Source organism: Scyliorhinus canicula, chromosome 18 (assembly GCF_902713615.1).
Source record: "Scyliorhinus canicula chromosome 18, sScyCan1.1, whole genome shotgun sequence".
Taxonomy (NCBI): domain Eukaryota; kingdom Metazoa; phylum Chordata; class Chondrichthyes; order Carcharhiniformes; family Scyliorhinidae; genus Scyliorhinus; species Scyliorhinus canicula.
The window spans coordinates 7,354,230-7,375,919 of NC_052163.1; the positions used below are offsets into that span (position 1 = coordinate 7,354,230).

At 42.8% G+C, this 21,690-nt stretch overlaps 1 protein-coding gene across 1 annotated transcript in view; it reads right to left on the reverse strand.

The window, feature by feature from the left end:
- Positions 1-21,690, reverse strand: part of LOC119953090 (serine/threonine-protein kinase/endoribonuclease IRE1-like) — a 96,861-nt gene that overhangs the window by 66,526 nt on the left and 8,645 nt on the right.

Below are 21,690 nucleotides of genomic sequence, written 5' to 3' on the forward strand. Positions count from 1 at the left end.
GCTAAACTTCAGTTCAAGTTGAGGGTGTAGCTTGTGTGTATATTACTTTTCCTCAGAAACGGTTCACATTTGGGGGATGGCCCATAGTCACAGGGATTTTGTTTCAAAATCCTCATTACAATGTTTTATACTTCATCCAAACAGCGCTGGCAGGAATCTGGCCAATAAATTTTGAAGCATTAGACGAGATGTGGAGAAATTACAAAGATAAGAGTCATATTCTCTTGAACAGAGTTTATTTATGCTCAGTTAAGTTTCCATTCACAAATTTGGTTAACCAAATACAGACGGTCAGATTAACACATCACTTAGCACGGTAATTTAGCTCAGCAGATTGTTCCTTGGGAGTAACAGGCTCTAATAAAGTTAAATACATAGCAGTGATTCCCTGAATGCAACATAAGGATTTGTTCAACGAAAACTAATCTTAGAACCACACCTACTTCATAATGAATTACATTTCATGCATAATATAAAGCTCTTTCAGTACTCTCACTTCATCCAACATTGTCAAAGTAATGCAAGTTTTTTCAAAGTAAATAATTGTACAAAGCATTTTCTCATCTACTGTAGCCAAGACAAATCCTAAAGATTCTGGAAGACACACTAGTACTTTTAAATCAGGATTTGAGATTCATGGGGACTTCCAGTGGCGGCCATGAGCTGATCGGTTTGGGGTGACTTTCAAGGGCAAAGAACATTATTTTACGACGCCGGAGGACGCAAATGACTGTGTCAAGGAGCATAGGCTTGGTGGAGGGCTAATGGTGGAAACTTTTCTGTTTTGGTCTCTATACGTGGGTGCAGGTGGAGGAGGCCTCCTGTGTGGGGGTGTGCTTAAGGGTCTGGGCGATGCGCCCCCCCCCCCCCCCCCCCCCCCATTCTCCCCGGGTAGGTATACCATCAGTTCCGTTATGGTGTCGTCTCTCAAGATATGGGACCAGCTGAGGCTGTACTTCACTGAAGCGGGTATGTCGGTACTGGCCCCAATATGTGGGAATCATAGGTTCATGCAAGAAGGGATAGACACGACGTACAGGAGTTGGCATAGGGAAGGGGCAGAGCGGGCAAGGGTTCATAAAGGGCAGGATCGCGAGGCTAGAGAAATTGCAGGGGAAGTCCCAGCTGCCGAGGGGGAGTGAATTCAGGTACATACAGGTGCAGGATTTCATACGGAAGGTGCTCCCCTCGTTTCCTCAGCTGCCAAAGTATATGCTATTGGATAAATTGCTAACTCGATGAGCTGGGGAAGGAGGATTGCGGATATTTATGGATGATTATCAGAAACTGAGAATGCGCCCGTGGAGGAGACAAGACAGAAATGGAAGGAGCAGCTGTTTTGGTCATGCCCGAAGTAGGGGATTCTGGGCATCAGTTTGAGACACTGTCAGAGATTGTGAGGGTGAAGCTGACACCATACCCTTTGGTGGTGATTTTCGGTGTTTCAGAGCTGCCATCAGGGAAGGGGGCTGATGTTGTAGCCTTCGCCACTCTGATTACCCAGTGGCAGATTTTGCTGAGTTGGAGGACGGCCGCTGAACGTATCAGCATGGCTGTGGCATATGGTGAAATTTCTACAACTGGGGAGGGTTAAGTTCGCTCTCCGCGGGTCGGAAGAGGGGTTCTACAAAAGGAGGAGGCTCTTTCCGTCTCTATTTGAGGATCTGTTTGTCGCCAGAGTGTGTGTGTGTGTGGTGGGGGGAGGGGAGGATGTTGGTGTGGTTTAGGGAGAAAAAGGGGGAAATGACAAACTGTTGAAACTTGGTGATATTTGTCGGTTGATTGCTTGTATTATTGATTGTGTTTGGAATAAAATATATTTTTTCAAAAAAGGATTTGGGCTTCAGTCGCGGTTCACTGTTGTTTGGTACCGCTTGCATTTCCCCAGCCAGCATTCAGACCCCCTGCAGTGCTAAATGCAGACGCCAAGAGCTACTGCAAAGGTTTGCTATCACTTGACAAAGGATACACATCAAAAATAAAATCACTCGTCTCAATGTATCTGTCTTGCACAAGGGGCTGGTTTAGCTCACTGGGCTAAATCGCTGGCTTTTAAAGCAGACCTAGCAGGCCAGCAGCACGGTTCGATTCCCGTACCAGCCTCCCCGGACAGGCAGCGGAATGTGGCAACTAGGGGCTTTTCACAGTAACTTCATTGAAGCCTACTCGTGACAATAAGCGATATTCATTTTTTTCATTTCAAAGGTGCCACATTTAAGGACATTGCACTAACCCTCACTTCCCCACCCTCCATATCCTTCATCCCCATTTGCCATCCTCTACCTTTGCACGGTAGCATAGTGATTGGCGCAATTGCTTCACAGCTCAGGTCCCAGGTTCGATTCCCGGCTTGGGTCACTGTCTGTGCAGAGTCTGCACATTCTCCCCGTGTGCGCGTGGGTTTCCTCCGGTTTCCTCTCACAGTCCAAAGATGTGCAGGTTAGGTGGATTGGCCATGCTAAATTGCCCTTAAGTGCCCAAAATTGCCCTTAGTGTTGGATGGGGTTACTGGGTTATGGGGATAGGGTGGAGGGGTGCGGTTGGGAAGGGTGCTCTTTCCAACAGCTGGTGCAGACTCGATGGGCTGAATGGCCTCCTTCTGCACTGTAAATTCTATGAAAAACATGGTGCTGGAAAGACTTCCTGTTTGAAATGAACATGTTATCAGACACATCTACATTTTTATTCCACACTTTGTTACGTAACAAGATTTCATACAAGTAAATAACAGTAGATTGATCCTACCTACTGGCAAAGACAGTAGGCAGGATCTGTGTAATACCCTTAAAAGATTTGTGAACAGAACAGCAGAATAAATAGTGCAGATGCTGTAAATCTGAAATAAAAACAGATAATGCTGGAAACACTCAGATCTGGCAAGTTTTCCGTGTGGAGTTTGCACATTCTCCCCGTGTCTGTGTGGGTCTCACCCCCACAACCCAAAGGTGTGCAGGCTAGGTGGGTTGGCCATGCTAAATGAAATGAAATGAAATGAAATGAAATGAAATGAAATGAAAATCGTTTATTGTCACGAGTAGGCTTCAAATGAAGTTACTGTGAAAAGCCCCTAGTCGCCACATTCCGGCGCCTGTTTGGGGAGGCTGAATCGAACCGTGCTGCTGGCCTGCTTGGTCTGCTTTTAAAGCCAGCAATTTAGCCCTGTGCTAAACAGCCCCTTAATTGGAAAAAAATAATTGGGTACTCTAAATTTATAAAAAAAGATCTGTCAAGTTTGTCCTGGTCAATATCTATCCCTCAACCAACATCACAGAAATGATACAGCTACTGTATTACCACATTGCTGTTTGTGGGAGCTTGCTGTGTACAAATTGTCCATTACTTGCCCTACAACCCTCACTGCACTCCAGAAGTATTTGCTGCTTTAGGTGCTCCTGTGGTTGTGAAAGGTGATTGATATACAAATTTATAATTACAAGTCTTCCTTTATTCCCCTCGTAAAAAACAGAAATCAATTCTACTAATGCCTGCGAAGGTGGTTTATGTGCAAAGCAAACACATGTCCCCACTCCATAGCTGGCGCAGTAACTATAATTCAGCTCCCCAGGCACGTTAAGTACCTTGTAAGAAACACTCAAGGAGACGAATTCACTGAGCGGGAAGTCAGTTAATCAAGAAAGAAAAAGTCATATGCACTTGCACACATCCCTACTTCAGTATTTCTAAGACCAAACCAGTTAAAGGGTCTTTTAAATCCAACACGTCCAGTTGGATATTTAATCCTAGCAACCTAGAATTTTTGAAAATGCACGAATTTTTAAAGCATTGATGACGCCTGTAACTGTGGATAACCAGCAGGTGGCTCAGTGAAATATGCAGGAAGAGCTCAGATAAACAATGATATGAGTGGCTGCTCTCTTTTTAACTCACTTCATAGAGGAAGTCTTCACAGCCTCTGTTGGTGTTCATGTTTGGTGTATTAGCACATTGACCAAAGCCATTCACCATCTTCTCTCACTACTCATTACACTTTATTGTTTAAAACAAGCGACATCATACATCCCATTCACACCACCGACTAGCTAATCACATTTAGAAATTGAGATGCTGCAGTTTTCCATGTCTGTACAGGCTGAACATCGCAAACGTCTCCAGCTACAAACCTTTATAGCCCAAATGCATTACCTAGCAGGTGGAGTTGACAACATTGCCAGTGACACCAGTTCTGCCCACATAACAAACATTTTCATCAAGTGCTAACAGAGTTAAAAGTATTCGTAAATAATACAGTAGGCATAGAAGAATCTAAAATAAAAACCTTTTACCGAATATTATGAATTGATGGGTACCAGTCAACAGGCAGACATGAAGAATTTTTAAGCTCAAGTTTTCTATAGGGTACAAATGTTGTAAATATAAGTTTCTTGCTTTGTTTGCATTGTCCAATCGTGCCACACAGTTAACCAGACCCTTTCATCGAATCACAATCACCACAGTGCAGGAGGCCATTCAGTCCATCGAGTCTGCACAGACCCTCTGAAGAGGACTTTACCTAGGCCTAGGGCCCCCACCCTATCCCAGTAACCCTGTAACCCCACCTAACTTTTGGACAAGGGGCAATTTAGCATGGCCAATCCACCTAACCTGCACATCTTTGGACTGTAGGAGGAAACTGGAGCACCCGGAGGAAACCCACGCAGACACAGGGAGAACGTACAAACTCCACCCAGTCACTCAAAGCTGGAATTGAACCCGGGTCCCTGGCACTGAGGTAGCAGAGCTAACCACTGTGCCACCATGCTGCCCTTTGTACTGAAGGTAGTAATAGGAAGCTGAATGTTAAATGATCAGAGTTTAAATAGCTGAAAATAATTCCCAGCGTAAAAATGGGTCAATTAATTTCTTACATTTATACGTCTTAAAAGGCATAACTTTCCTGAGATACAGAAATCCTCAAGATGGTTCCCAGCTACAATAACACAATACAATTAACAAAGAATAATGAAATGTTAAATTGAATTAACAAACCAAGCGCTCAGAATTGGAAACATTTTGCGAGGGAAATCAGGAGTGTACTGAAATACTGCACCACTATAAAACCAAAGCCGTTGCAGCTCATTTCCTTTCCAGCAACCCCACTCCCCCACCCCAAACACAATAATCCAACTTGCCCCAGAGGGCTAAGCCTCACCAAATGTTGGCACCTTTGTAACAGAACTCTAGGATCACAGCAACACTGAAAAGCACACAGTACAGCACACTCTTTACACCAGTTACCATACAGGTGATAGCGCTAGCGGAAATACTATTCCAAATCATGGTTCACCAAATACTGTCGAGGGGGAAAAGCAGAAATAATTGGCTGACGGGTGGAGTAGGTCTCCCATCTTCTACAAAATAGAACTGATCTAAAACTCGGTTGCCCATATTCTAGCACAGAACGAGTCCTGTTTGCTCCTCATCCCTCTGCTTGGCCACCCGCATTGGCTCCTGCTTGACCAATACCTCAATTTTAAAATTCTCATCCTGGTGTTTAAATCCCTGAATGACCTCACCCCACCCCATCCCTATAATCTCCTCTCATAATTTGCGTTCTTCCACTCTGGCCTCTTACACATACCCTACTCTCTTGGCTATATCACTGGCAGTCTAATCTCTGGAATTAACTTCCAAAGCCTCTCCACTTCTCTCTCCCTTTAAAGACCCTCCTTAAAACCTCTCTCTCATTCACAAAGCATTTAGCAACACATCCAGAACGGTAGCCTAGTACAGCAGAAGGGAATGAAAATATAAAGTCTCATGATACATGGGTACCAGCACAAAGATTGTATCAACATTTTCACAAAAAGATTCAGAACATGCATGCCACATGGTTAATTCAATCAAGGAACTGAAACCACAATATATTTTTTTTTTTAATTTAGATTAGCCAATTATTTTTTCCAATTAAGGGGCAATTTAGCGTGGCCAATCCACCTACTCTGCACATTTTTTGGGTTGTGGGGGCGAAACCCACGCAGACACGGGGAGAATGTGCAAACTCCACACGGACAGTGACCCAGAGCCGGGATCGAACCTGGGACCTCAGCGCCGTGAGGCGGTTGTGCTAACCACTAGGCCACCGTGCTGCCCTTGAAACCACAATATAAACCATTCAACAGCAAAACTGCTTTTCTCAACTCAACAGTTTTCATTTGCATATCTGATTTTGCAGAATTTATACATTTTAATTTATCACATTGTATTTGTCAATGATCTTTATACAGCAAGATTAAGGTAGAACATAGTGTTACACTTCTGGCCACCTGTGATGTGTAGCCACCTGGGGTGGCCACGTCCCAATTTCAAAATGGACACTCGCAAAGAGTAAAAGGGAAAATTGGACAGTGCTAAGAAAACAAGCAGGTGCAAGGTTTGCCTGTGGATTGGAGTTTGCAGCTCCCAGACAAAACCGATACTACAAGCCATTAGCATAGTAATGAGCTATCTCCGGGGACAAAAGAGAAACATTTAAGCAATCGGTACCAGGGCAGACTCCCCGGCGCCAGTGGAGACTAAAACAAAAGCAGGCCAACGGTCACCTAGGACCCGCCCAGTGATCAAGCAACGACCTCTTTATTGGAGAAATCAATACAATTGATTAGGACATGGTCCAATTAATTGGGGCCAAGTTCAAGACCTGCCCAACAGAGCACGAAGCCCCTTTGGGATATAAAGAGGAGTCCCCAAGACAGATCGCTCTCTTCTTCTTCACCTTCATCTTGGCCTTGGCTCTCAGCGACGAGAGACCCGCCAAGCACCAGCCAAGTAAGTCTAAAGTCAACGCACGCTACGTGATAGGCGCTCCTAGCTACTATTCTATACAAGTTCGATGCCAGCAGCCTCAGAACCGGACAACGGCCATTGTTCCTCTGACTGAGTGGGCACCCGAAGCTAAGTATAGGCTTTTAGTAGTAGTTGTAGTTTAGTGAGTAGAGTTTGTGCACGAGTATAACTGACTGTGTGTAAATAAATGTGCATTGATTTCAAACTTACTAACTGGTGTATTGAGTCTTTGATCAGTATTCGGTTTTGAACCTTGTGGCGGTATCAAAAGGATGCCTGGCGACTCTTGAGCTAGCATAATTAAAATAGAGCAAATCAAGGAGAGAGCATAACGAGCAACAGATGGTGATATGACAGTACTGGGGTAATGCATGCAGGTGACACAATTCAGTTACGTAATGATTTATGCCCTGGCATTCAGCTATAGTCAATTACTCAACAGATAGATCAATCACAATTTCAATTCCCGATGAAGGACATCACTGCACATCAACGACATTCCGTGCTCTGTGGCAAGTGCTAGAAGATCTAAAGATTAAAAACTTCAACACATTCCTCACTTTTAAACAATGTCCCACCTCAGTGCACAGAGAAGATAATAAACAAGGAATGCCAGGAAATAATCAAGTGTCTGTTGTTCTCTATATAACTATGTCTCATATCGCAAAGGAGAAATGTGTTGAAAGGACTGAGTTCTGATGAAAAGCCACAAGAGCAATGCCACAAAACTGTACATAGACACTGCAATCCTAACAACGAACAGCCGAACCACGATGACTGAGCTCTTCCTGCTTTGGATTCCCATCTACCACTGCCCCATTATACAGAGGATTTTTTTTATTTTTGCTATTTTTCATCACATGAATGAAAGGAGTTCTTCGCATGCAAGATAAAAATAATTCTGCAAATTAAAAACGGAGTCTTTAAAAAATAAGATCAGATGACAAGGAGTTGATGATAATAATGTGTTGTACTTGTATCACAGTCTGATTGGAGAAAGACAAAAATCCAAATCCATTAAATTAGCTTTGACGGGGCAGCACGGTGGCCTAGTGGTTAGCACAGCTGCCTCACGGCGCTGAGGTCCCAGGTTCGATCCCGGCTCTGGGTCACTGTCCGTGTGGAGTTTGCACATTCTCCCCGTGTCTGTGTGGGTTTCGCCCTCACAACCCAAAAATGTGCAGAGTAGGTGGATTGGCCACACTAAATTGCCCCCTTAATTGGAAAAAATAATTGGATAATCTAAATTTATTTTTTAAAAAAAATTAGCTTTGACAAAGAGTCATCCAGATTTGAAACTTCGCTCCCTTTTCTCTCCACAGGTGCTGTTAGACCTGCTGAGATTGTCCAGTATTTTCTGTTTTTCTTCCATTAAATTAGTTGTTGCACTGCACTCCAAGTACAACACAGAATCAGGTTGCAAATAGAAACACACAGGTATGATCTGCTTATATTAAAAACAGAGGCTCTAGAGGATTGTGACAATTACAATTTGTTCAATATTTTAACCATTTCTAATTGACAGATTAATGGCATCAGAATCACTAATAGAGATGTTATCCCTGCTGCCAATTCAGGAATTCTGTTCCTAGATCTCAATTTTTGTTTTGCAGAATGAATGCTCGTCAAGAAAGTGATGTTATGAATGTAATGTAAAGCAACTGCTTAAAACAAAATGAAGAACTATTCCTTTGAAAGGTAGCTTACTGAAGAAATTAGTGAGGAGCATATCGATTCAGAAGCTTTCAGCATCACTTTCATTCAAATGCACACACAAGAACTAAATACAGAGCTGTGTTCTTAAGAGAATTGTCCACCTCTGCACTGTTCCATATTTGTTTACTGTATTTGTGGCCCATGGCATCAATTTAACCATAATCAAATTAAAGATTTTTTTCGATAAATGTAGAGTATCCAATTCATTTTTTCCAATTAAGGGGCAATTTAGCATGCCCAATCCACCTAGTCTGCACATCTTTGGGTTGTGGGGGTGAAACCCACGCAGACACGGGGAGAATGGGCAAACTCCACACAGACAGTGACCCAGAGCCGGGATCGAACCTGGGACCTCGGCGCCATGAGGCAGCAGGGCTAACCCTCTGCGCCACCGTGCTGCATTATCAAATTAAAGATTAACCATCTTATTTGGATCCTAAGGTCCCCTTAGCACAATATATTTATTTGAAGAGAAAGGCATCCATCAACAGTAATGTAAACAAAAAGGTTCCTACAATACTGGTCTTTCCAAAGACATTGTCTTTTGCATGGTATCACTGTTTTTAGTCATTTAGAAAATCAAATAGTGCAGCAAAAATCTATAGAAGGATTAGAATCAGCTATGTACCTGTGCAAGGAAAAACTATCACTCAGATAATAAAAAAGTAAAGCATTGCATATCTTGTGTCTAGTGGTCAAGCTGCACTTAAGAATACAGTGCGCAGTTCTGGCTTCCAAAGTATAAAAAGGACAGCGAGGAACTGGAAAAAGTACACAGAGTTACAAGGAACAATTTCATTTAAATTAGCAACTATAATTAAAAACAAATATGGAGAACCTCACTCTATATTAAGCTTTTGGTATACTGTCAGCAGGTATTCACACAATTATTTGGAAATTCCAAGTGAAATCGGTGCTAAAATGCCACAAGTGATCTGTTCTTCAGCCAATGTTTGTCGGCTCACATGGAGGAGATTTCTGTGCTGCCACTTCTATATTTAGTAACACAATCAGAGGAGCACATTAAATGAAGCTACTCTAATTGATAAGTGTCACAAATGCTTTAAAACCTGTTTCCAGAAAGTCAGCCATGAACAATATATTTGTACGTGTATTTTCTTATCCATGGAGTGAGAAATTCAATTTTTAAAAAGCCAGTAGCAAAGTCTCTTTACTTTAAAAAAAGGTTAGTTTATTTCACTCTATTGCTCTGGGAAAATATAACGTATACACACACAAATATAGTTAAAAATTGAGGGAAAGCAAAACGTATAAATGTTAATCAAGACTAGTCCATACTGGGGCAGCATGGTGGCACAGTGGTTAGCACTGCTGCCTTGTGGCATCAAGGACCCGGGTTCTATCCCGGTTCCCTGTCCATGTGGAGTTTGCACACACATTCTTCCCGTGTCTACATGGGTCTCACCCCCACAGCCCAAAGATGGGCAGGGTAGGTGAATTGGCCACGCTAAATTGCCCCTTAATTGGGAAATAAAACACAAAGATTAATCCATACTTGGTGCAGGCCTGATACATTTTGAAGTCGAGGTGTTGGGTTGTCCAAAGTGACGCTCTTGAGCTTGTAGAGTTGTCTCTCCAGCTGTGACAGCTTCTCCTGTCAAACTGTCAGAGGTTGCTTTAACAGATAAGCTTAGCAGGTGGAATCAGGATTTTTAGAGAGAGAAGGTACCTTGCTTCTGTTCAGCAGGCATGGCACTTTTAACTGTCTAGTTAACTTTACAGTAAAGCAGCTGTTTTAGATGCCTTTATCTGTCTTTCTCTGGGTTGAAGATGGTTCTTTGTGGATCTGCCTTTTTCTTGCCCTTTTCAATGCTTTTTGCAGGTACGACAAGATGGCCACAATTATCATGTCACCTGGACAACAATGCTTACTTTCCATTTAAGGGACGTGGTAATTCTATTACAGCCCTCTGAAGTCTCCTTACCCCATGTAGTGTTTAATAGGGTCAAACATGTTCACACCTAACGGTGGTTTATTAGTTAGTGTCTTTGTGTTTGGAGGGAAAGTCATCAAGTCAAGAAGTTTCTGTTTACATTTTTGGAACACTCATTAAATTTTAAATATATACATCTGAGGATTGTATCGTGGTCTCCTCGAAAGGCAAGAGAAAGATGATTAAAATACTTTTTCTGATAGCCCAAGTCATTTTTAGAACAGTCTTCAAACTCAATCTAAGCTTGTTTTTTAAATAATCTTTAGAACAATTTTTCCAAAACGTGTATCATAATTGCACGCCACAACAATGTAGACTAGTTATTTCTTGTTTGACTAACTAGCTGATACATTGCCCTGTCAGAAAAAGTGATAGGAAAGTGGGCATTGTAATTTATGCAATCAGATCAGATCTTCTTGCTAGGCAGTAGCATCCAACTTTAGATGGGTGACATGGCCATTAAATTGCAGAAAGAACTGGAATCATAATGGTTAAAGCACAGGAGGCCATTTTGCCCATCTTGTCCACACTGGCTCTCTGCAAGAGCAACTCATCTTGTCACACGTCTGCCTTTCCTCCCCCCCCCCCCCCCCCCCCCCCCCCCCCCCCCCTCCCCACATGGCTTATTCATTTAATTATCCAATTCCCTTTTGAAAGGCATGATTGAATCTGCTTCCAACTCTCAGGCAGTGTATTCCAGATCCTACCACTCGCTGCCCAAACAGATTTTCATGTAATCATTAGTTCTTTTACAGTTTGCCTTGAATCATTCTCGAGTTCGCAATCCTTCTGCCAAAGCATATTCATTTCACCCCATCTACTCTGCCGAGACCCCTCATGATTTTGAACAACTCCATCAAATCTCCTCTCAATCTTCTCTTCTCTCAGAACAGCCCTAGTTTCTCCAATCTATCCACATAAGTGGAGTCCTTCTTCCCTGAAGTCCCATCATTCTCATAAAATCTTTTCAGCATGCACTCTAATGCCTTCAAATCATCCTAAAGTGTTGTGCCTAAAATTGGACATATCGTTCCAATTAAGGCTAAACCAGTGCTGTATAAAAGTTCATCAGAACGTCCTTGTTTTTGTAAATCTATGTCCTTATTTATTTATTTAAAATTTAGAGTACCCAATTCATTTTTTCCAATTAAGGGGCAATTTAGCAAGGCCAATCCACCTAGCCTGCACATCTTTGGGCTGTGGGGGCGAAACCCATACAAACACGGGGAGATTGTACAAACTCCACACGGACAGTGACCCAGAGCCGGGATCGAACCTGGCACCGAGGCGCTGTGCAGCATCAGAGCTAATCCACTGCGCTATCGTGCTGCCCATATGTATCTATTTATAAACAGCAGGTTGCATCATCATGCAATAAAATAAGCACAATTTACCAAAATTCAGTTTTATATAGCTCCTGTCAATGCTCGAGGCAAAATGCTTGACAGCCAATTCATTTCATATAGTCAGTTTTGTTTTGTAGGCAAATGCAGCAAGAGATTTGCATAAATGATCCCACCAACAGCACACCTGCTTGCAGTAAAATTATCACCGTACTTGGATATGCCAGAGGGGAGAGTCAGACAACATTTAACAGAGTTGATCACCAAGGTGCAAACAAACCATTTTCTCCAGACAAGAAGGCTTCCAATGAGGATAATGTTTGGATGTGATACTGGATGACAAGGAGGGGCACATCTCCCATTGACTTACAATTTTTCAGTGGAAGAGGCTCCGTCACTTCCCACGAGATACCACCTTAAAATAAAACACTTGCTCACAACAGAAACAAATTTCACCAGATAAATCAAACTGCCTTCTCTCGTCATTCTCGATTGCAAAGAGATCATTAATCTGATTGCAGCTATTTTTCCTGGTACTGTCTAGGCCAACCCTTGCTTGTAATCGCTACAAACTCACTGAACTGCCTTTGGATCTGATAAGTAGAAGCATCTGATGATTTGATACAGACTTCCCACATCCCTACACTTAGCTGCTTTCTGCCATTTCATGGCTTGAATTATTTCTATTTAATAAAAGATCACTTTGTTGAACTTGTGTCCTATTGATGAGATCCAGAAATTTGACATCATAGTCCTTAGAAAAAAAACAATTAGATTTTAACCAAAAGCAACTCTTTTCATTCATTCCAGGATGTGCATCACAGAAATGGCCAATATTTCTTGCTCATCCCCGATCACCCTGGGGCAATGTTTTTGGGATCCACTTTTACCAACCAGCCAAACAAATATTGGGACCCACGCCGGATTTGAATGTCTTTGTGCATGAATTACAAAATGGTAGAATGCGAGGTGGCAAGTCATAAGGAAAGCTAATAAAGTGTTATCATTTATTGTGAGGGCAATTGAATACAAATGTAGGAGATAATGCATCAGTTATACATAGCACTTGTGAGACCACATCTGGGATAACATATGCAGTATTGTTAACCTTAGTTAAGGAATTATGTCCATTTAAAATGGAGATGAGGCAAATTGTTTTTCTCTGAGCATCAAGTGTCTTTGGAACTCTTTTCCTGAAAAAGTTGTGGAAGCAGAGTCTTTGAATATTTTTAAGGCAGAGGTGGATAGATTCTTGATAAGCAAAGTGGGGATGATAGGTTATCGGGGGTAGGCAGTACCCAGATTTGAGGTTGCTAACAGGTCATCCATGATCTTATTAAATGATGGAGCAGGCTGGAGGGGCCGAATGGCTTACTCCTGCTCTTTGTTCGTATGCAAGTTGTTTTTAAAAGAACAAACTCAAAATCAGATGACTTGCCAACATGAAACAGAGACAGGTACCAAACTAATTTGTCACAACGCAAAACTCCTAAAATGTCCAACTCAAGCCTCCCACTTCCATGCACACTTCCTATCTCATTAACATTTTTCTAAAATTTTGACGGGTTCTTAATCTTCTAATTTGTTTTATTTTTTTTTATAAATTTAGAGTACCCAATTATTTTTTCCAATTAAGGGGCAATTTAGCGTGGCCAATCCATCTATCCTGCACATCTTTTTTGTTATGGGGACGAAACCCACGCAGACACGGGGAGAATGTGCAAACTCCACACGGACAGTGACCCAGGGCCAGGATTCAAACCCGGGTCGTCAGCACCGTAGGCAGCAGTGCTAACCACTGTGCCACCGTGCTGCCTTTTATCTTCTAATGTTAACAGCCACATAATCAAAGCAACTCCATTCTATCCATCTTTATCCAGGTTGACTATGAATATAATTCATACTTATAAACAATCTGTTATTTAAGGGGGAAAATGCATAGTATTAATCATAAACAGCATATACTTGTTCCCCAGTCAAGTAGGATTTTCTTTTATGCTGCTTCAATTATCAAAGTCTACCTGTGGTATTTGAATATAGCTATTGGACCATCAGCTGGAATCATTTCAAATGGTAAAATGGATTTAATCTCCATAGGTCTGTTTTGAGAACCTACGACAGTTCTGCACTGCCTTTTCACAGCATTGCGAAAACTTTGATTGGGGCGGCACGGCGTCGTAGTGGTTAGCACTGCTGCCTCACGGCGTCGACGGCTCTGGTTCGATCGGGGTCCCGGGTCACTGTCTGTGTGGAGTTTGCACATTCTCTCTGTGTCTGCGTGGGTCTCGCCCCCACAACCCAAAGAGGGTGGTGGGGAGAGAGGGGAAAGGAAGGTGACGGGGAGGGAGGGAGTCAGGGTGTTGGCCACACTAAACTGCCCCTTAATTGGGAAAATTTAAAAATAAAGAAAATTTCAATTGAATCACACCCTTGTAAATCAGAGGCAACTTTTCTAATGTGGAGTGTGGAATAATTTTTGTCCAAGTCACTTGCTTTCAAAGAGAAAAACATAAGATGAAAGATATCAACAAAAGGGTCAGTTACAAATATCTAACACAAAAACCATATTAAACCATTTGTCGATTGCATCAGGACTATTTTTCAGGTGACACACAAGTAACGCTGTCTCCACACCAACCGGTCACTGGCAGGTTCCTTTAACCAATGCTTTTCTGGCCTTTTGATGCAGCCAGCAGCAAGGTAAAAAAAAATCAAAATAATTTCTTTATTTGAAAGTGAAAAGGAAAACTTGATATAACATATTTCACAACCTCAGGATATCCTCAGGCACATCACATCCAATTAATTACTTTCTTCTGAAGAATACAAACACAAGGACCGAGCTGGCCTTTTGACCTCTCGAGTCCATTTCCCATTCAATAAGATCTTACCGATATGTGACCTAACTCCATATACTGCCTTTGCCACATGTCCCTTAGTGACTTTGATGAGGATAAATCTCAAACTCAGATTTAAAATTAACCGAGCTAGGATCAACTACCATTTGCAGAAGAGATTTCCAAATTTCTACCACCCTTTTGCTTGTAGAAGTGTTTACATACCCATTATCGCTAATCTATCTCTAGCCGCTCAATTTACGAGCCAGGTCAAAAATTTGCCTACAAAATTGTAATTATATTTGCAGGCAAATGTGCATAGCAGGAACCACACGGAGCAATTAAATAAATGGCCAGTCAACTGTTTACTTAAATGGATAAATGATAGTTGAATGGATAAATGTTGGTCAGAATTGTTTTAATACCTATTCTTTGAAAAAGTACGTGACAATATACACTCATCTGAACGAGCATAACAGGACCTCCATTTAACATCTCATCCAACAGACACACATTGGTAAAATGCAAATATTTGAATATCTATTTCTGCTACAATCAAGCTTTAGCTTCCAAACAATGTCACGTCTCCCGTACCTGCTCAGAATAATCAGCAAATTATTTTTTTCGCCCATAAAGTTTGCTCTGTATTACTTGAAAATGATTGGAGATAAATAGGATAATAGACAGAACTGACAGCTCCAAATGTCTAACTGCACTTTATTTTGAAGAAATGTTCATTTTAGTTGAAATGGCATATGGGTCATCAACTGTGGCGTGTTATCTCAGGAGAGCAGCACCCGAGGGTTCGTCCTCCAATTCCTCGATATGTTTTACAAACTAGCCAAATTATTTGAACGGCAAAATGCTTCACACGTAAAATAAAAACTGCCCATTACCGTACACTTTCCTGTCGTCAATTATTGAGCAACACAAGAGGTTAGAATATACACTGATACATGGTCTGAAAGGTGGGAAGAAGTGACTAAAGACAGCAAGTTTACTTTCAGACTTTGTCCGATTCATCAAAATGGTTACCACTTCAACACTAACAGAGAAACCTGCACGCAATTGTAAAAATCCAGAGCTTCAATTAAGCTGCATTAGAAGTGGAAAAATAAACAAGACTATGAAGGATGTGAAAGATCCATTAATACATTTGCTGTTGTATTTTTAGCTCTTTTGTGAGACTGAAATATTTAAATCTTCCAGCACTTGATGAAACAGTTATGTTTCAAACGACACACATTGGGCTGGTTTTTGTTGAGGCAGCAAAATAGGCCCCAGTGAGAGACCATAAAGCTGAGGGTAACCACATCTTAGCTGCTCGAGGGGAACCCGGCCTGCTTCTATGCCCATCTTGCAGTTAATGAGCTGCTGTCAGTGTACAGGTGGTTACTCCAGTAACTGCACCTGGCCACGTGACACTGCAATGGTTGGGACAGGAGGTTAAAGAGGAAGGCCAAAGATGGCTGATGAAGGCTACAGTGCAGCCACTCCCGTTGGGGGGCCCTTCCGTGAACCAGAGTGCCCGATTAGTAGCACGCCCCCACCATCCAAAGGGACAGGCAGTGCACTCTGGCTTCCCCTTCTGATTTCTGTGACCTCACCCTACTTCCGGGCAGCAGGGTAGCACAAGTGGATAGCACTGTGTCTTCACAGCACCAGGGTCCCAGGTTCGATTCCCCGCTGGGTCACTGTCTGTGAGGAGTCTGCACATTCTCCCTGTGTCTGCGTGGGTTTCCTCCGGGTGCTCCGGTTTCCTCCCACAGTCCAAAGACGTGCAGGTTAGGTGGATTGGCCATGATAAATTGCCCTTAGTGTCCAAAAAGGTTAGGTGGGGTTATTGGGTATACGGGGGTAGGGTGGAAGTGAGGGCTTAAGTGGGTTGGTGCAGACTCGATGGGCCGAACAGCCTCCTTCTGCACTGTATCTTCTATGTTCTATGTTCCCATCACACTCCTGCAGATCCCCAGGGCCAGATGGCATCTATCCCAGATTACTGAGGGAGACAAGAGATGAAATCGCTGGGTCTCTAACAGAAATCTTTGTGTTCTTGTTGGCCACAGGTGAGATCCCAGAGGATTGCCAATGTTGTACCGCAATTTAAGAAGGGTTGCAAGGATAATCTGGGTAATTATGGGCCACTGAGCCTGACGTCCGTAATAGTGAAATTGTTGGAAAAGATTCTCAGAGATAGGATCTAAGCACATTTGGAAGTGAATGGTCTTATTAGCGACAGGCAGCATGGTTTTGTACGAGGAAGGTCATGTCTCATTAATTTAACTGAATTTTTTGAGGTGGTGACAAAATGATTGATGAGGGAAGGACTCTGGATGTTGTCTACATGAACTTTAGTAAAACATTTGATAAGGTCCCTCACGGCAGGCTGGTGCAAAAGATTAAATCACATGGGGTCAGGGGTGAATGAGCTGAATGGATTTAGAACTGGCTTGGCCATAGAAGACACAGGTTAGCAGTGGAAGGGCGTTTTTCTGAATGGAGGCCTGTAACGAGTGGTGTTCCACAGGGATCAGTACTGGCACCTCTGCTCTTTGTATATATAAATGACTTGGAAGAAAACGTAGCTGGTCTGGTTAGCAAGTTTGCGGATGATACTAAGATTGCAAGAGTTGAGGATAGTGATGAAGATTGTCAGAAAATACAACAGGATTATAGATAGGCTGCAAAATTGGGCAGAGAAATGGCAGGTGGAATTTAACCCGGACAAATGAGGTGATGCATTTTGGTCGATCCAATTCAGCTATAAAATAAATGGCAGAACCATCAGGAGCATGGAGACAGAGAGAGAGATCTGGGCATCCAGGTCCACAAATCCTTAAAAGTGGCAGTGAGAGTTTGGCTCAAGTTAGAATCAGAGCATGATGGGAAATGGAATGAGAGTTTGGTCAAGTTAAATCAGAGCTTGATGGGTAATGGAATGTCACGTCTGTATACCAGCTTTGTGAAATAAATTGGCCCTGTGAGAACGCATTATCTCGACCTTGACAGTCTGTGAGAATCTGTGGTGGGAACGAAACACAGCCGGGGGAAGATTCACTCCTTAGGACTTTTGATAAAGATTTACTATGCTATGAAACACTGTATTGCCAATCATGGGAAGAAAATAATTACTTAAAGGAGGGGTGTAATTAGCTAATTGTATCACTAATGATTGAAAGGTGTGATGGGTTTTGTAAGAATATATAGTCAACTGTAACTGAGAGAAATTTGCTTTTTCACTTGCTGTAACTCTGTCACAGCTGTGCTACAGCCCCGCGGTAAATAAACGGTTCTTTTGTTATCTGGTGTTCGACTGATGATTACATGTGGACTGCAAAATTTAGAATTATCAGCAGCAAAGGTGGAAATGACGGTAAAGAAAGCATATGGCATGCTTGCCTTCATAGGACGGGGTATCAAGTAGAAAAGTTCCAAAATTATGTTACAGTTATGTAGAACATTGGTTAGGCCACATTTGGAATACTGTGTCCAATTCTGGTCACCACACTACCAGAAGGTCATGAAGGTTTTGGAGAGAGTACAGAAAAGGGTTACCAGGATGTTGCCTGGTATGGAAGGTATTAGCTATGAGGAGAGATTGAATAAACTGGGATTGTTCTCCATAGAGAGACGGAGACCTGATAGAAGTTTATAAAATTATTAGGGATGGAGATAGGTGAACAGTTGGAGGCTTTTTTCCTGGAGTGGAAATGACAATTACAAGGGGGCACAAGTTCGGGGGGGGGGGGGGGGGGGGGGGGGGGGGGGGGGGGAAGGTTCAGTGGAGATGTGCGGGGCAAGAGGGTGTTGGTGGCCTGGAATGCACTGCCAAGTGTTGAGGCAGATACATTAGCGACCTTTAAGACTTATCTGGATAGGCACATGAACAGACAGGGTATAAAAGGATACAGGCAGTTGGTCTAGATAGGACACGTGATTGGCGCAGGCTTGGAAGGGCCGAAGGGCCTGTTCCTGTGCTGTATTGTTCTTTGTTCCATAAAGTGCAGACTATTGTTCCTGTTGTACAACTTTATGGATATTTGGCATTTTTTTTCAATTTAGAGTACCCAATTATTTTTTTGCCAATTAAGGGGCAATTTAACATGGCCAATCCATCTAACTGGCACATCTTTAGGTTGTGGGGGCGAGACCCACGCAGACACGGAGAGAATGTGCAAACTCCACACGGACAGTGACCCGGGGCCGGGATGGAACCCGGGTCCTCAGCGCCGTGAGGCAGCAATGCTAACCACTGCACCACCGTGCTGCCAGACTATTATGCATTTTCTTAACATTAATGGCAAAGGAGCAGAATAAAATGTTCATTTGTATTTAAGAATTTGCTTTTTAAGCACAGAAGCATGATAACAATTGATGGTTTAAAGGACGTGTATACTCATTTTAATAATGAGGTACTTCAACTCCCAATCATTCAAAAAGAGACTATAAACCTATACAGGAAGTGAGGGGGTGGGGGTGAGGCAGCAGTGACCTGAAATGACGAGGTCAATGGTTAATATGTCCACCACACTTTGGAGTCCCAGTCTGCTATAAAACACCTGGAGACTTTGCTTTATTCTTTAAATACATATTGCTTTCAGAACTTGCACACTAGGTTTTTCACAGCATTATCCAGTGTATAGTACCTTCCTTTCTGAGCCTGTTCTACTGTGTCACTTCCCTCTCCCTGCTTCAACACCAGTGGCACATTTTTCAAACATTACTGCTTTGGCCTCAAATTCCCTGCCCAAACTCTTCATCCTGTTTATCTTAACCTTCAAAGATCTCGTCTTTGACCCCATCATGGCTAACCACGCACCCTCCAACTAATCAGATACGCAAACAACTTTCTTGTTGTCTCAACTCACCCTCCCTTTCCTTGTAAAACAAATGAGATTTCAAAGTAAAATATACGGCACATGCTGCAGTAGAAGCAAAATAAAGTTCACCTTCATCAGATAGCCTTTACAAATATTTACCTGCCTTGACTTGGTTTCCACAATAATGTCACCAATCTTTTAGTCAAGTTCTCCATGTTTGAACAGACTGCTAGTTTTGTTCAATTCAGGAGCTAATCCTTTGACCCTGCAGTGAACAAGCTGGCTGCTGCATATCCTATGTTACAGACAGATGGGGGGATTATTTTAAATCACACTAATTTATAGTCCCATCACCTATCTGTAAATAAAAAGGTTTTGATTTGTTCCCCTCTTTATAAGAGGTGGCAAATTTACCAACCCCTCTGTTTTTGGGTGTTCCAATTTTCAATTAAAAACACCACAGCTAACTCAAAGGGTTATTTTATTTGCTCAAAACAAGAAAAGGGAAGCCAGAACGTCTACTCCACGCTCAGATGGTAAACAGCGGGATAGAGAAAACAAGTTTTTACAATACAGCGACCACATAGAAAAGAAATATGACTTCAGGTGGGTTCCAGAGTCCAGAATCAAGTCCACAGAGTTTGGGGAGTTGAAAACTGATGCTGGATCATTCACTATTCCGATGATGTTGACTTCACACAATGAGATAGGCATGCAGAGATGGATCAGTCTTGTAGGTGATGATACAGAATTTCCAGTTGAAATAGGGTAGATGATGGCCAGGTATTTCACCTGAACAGAGCTCCTTATGAGGCTGCTACTTAGATGGGAAACAGCAGACTGAGCTATGCAGTTCCACAAGGTAATATTACTTCCTCCACAAGCCAGAGGCCCATGTCACAACACTCCCACCACTGCACCATCTTTGATAAAGGATGTGTATCCATCGTTTTGATTCCACAAACTGTTAAATGTCTCAGCCATTAGGGACTGAAAGGAAGGTTGTAGGCCTTTATCCTAGCAGACAAGCAATCTCATGTTTGCCTGCCTTTTTTTTTTTTAATTCATTTACGGGATTATGGGCTAGGCCAGCACTTATTGCCCATCCCTAGTGCCCTTCAGAAGATGGTGGGGAGTTGCCTTCTTAAACTGCTGTAATCATTGACGTATCGGTACACGCACTGTGCTATTAGGGAGAGAGTTCCAGAGTTTTGTCCCAGTGACAGTGAAGGGACGGTGATATATTTCCAAGTCAGGGTGGTGAGTGATTTGGAGGGGAACCTCCAGGTGGTGGGGTTCCCAGGTATCTGCTGCTCTTATCCTTCTAGATGGTAGTGGTCGTGGGTTTGGAAGGTGCTATCTGAGGAACCTTGGTGAGTTACTGCAGTGCATCTTGTAGATGGTACACACTGCTGCTACTGTGCGTCGGTGGTGGAGGGAGTTAATGTTTGTGGACAGGGTGCCAATCAAGCAGACGCTTTGTCCTGCATGGTGGTGAGCTTCTAGAGTGTTGTTGGAGCTGCACTCGTCCAGGCAAGTGGATAGTGTTCCATTACACTCCTGACTTGCACCTTGTAGACGGTGGACAGGCTTTGGGAGGAGTCAGGAGGTGAGTTACTCACTGTAGGATTCCTAGCCGTTGATCTGCGCTGGGAGCCACAGTATTAATATGGCCAATCCAGTTCAGTTTCTGACCAATGGTAACCCCCAGGATGTTGACTATGGGGGATTCAGCAACGGTAATGTCATTGAATGTCAAGGAGAGATGGTTGAATCCTCAATTGTAGAAGTGGAGATGGTCATTGCCTAGCACGTGTGACGTTGATGTAACTTGCCACTCATCAGCCCAAGCCTACATATTATCCAGGTCTCGCGGCATTTGGACATGGACTGCTTCATTATCTGATGAGCCGTGAATGGTGCTGAACAGTGTGTAGTTTTCTGCAAAAATCTCCACTCCTGACCTTATGATGGGAGGTCATTGATGAAGCAGCTGAAGATTGTTGAGGCTAGGGCGCTACCCTGAGTGATGTCCTGGAGCTGAGATGATTGACCTTCAACTACCACAACTATTTTCCTTTGTGCCAGGTATGACTGCAGCCAGCGGAGTTTTCTCCCCCAGTTCCCATTGACTCCAGTTTTACTAGGGCTCCTTGATGCCATACTCGGTCAAATGCCGCCTTGATATCAAGGGATGTCACTCTCACCTCAGACATTCAGCTCTTTTGTCCATGTT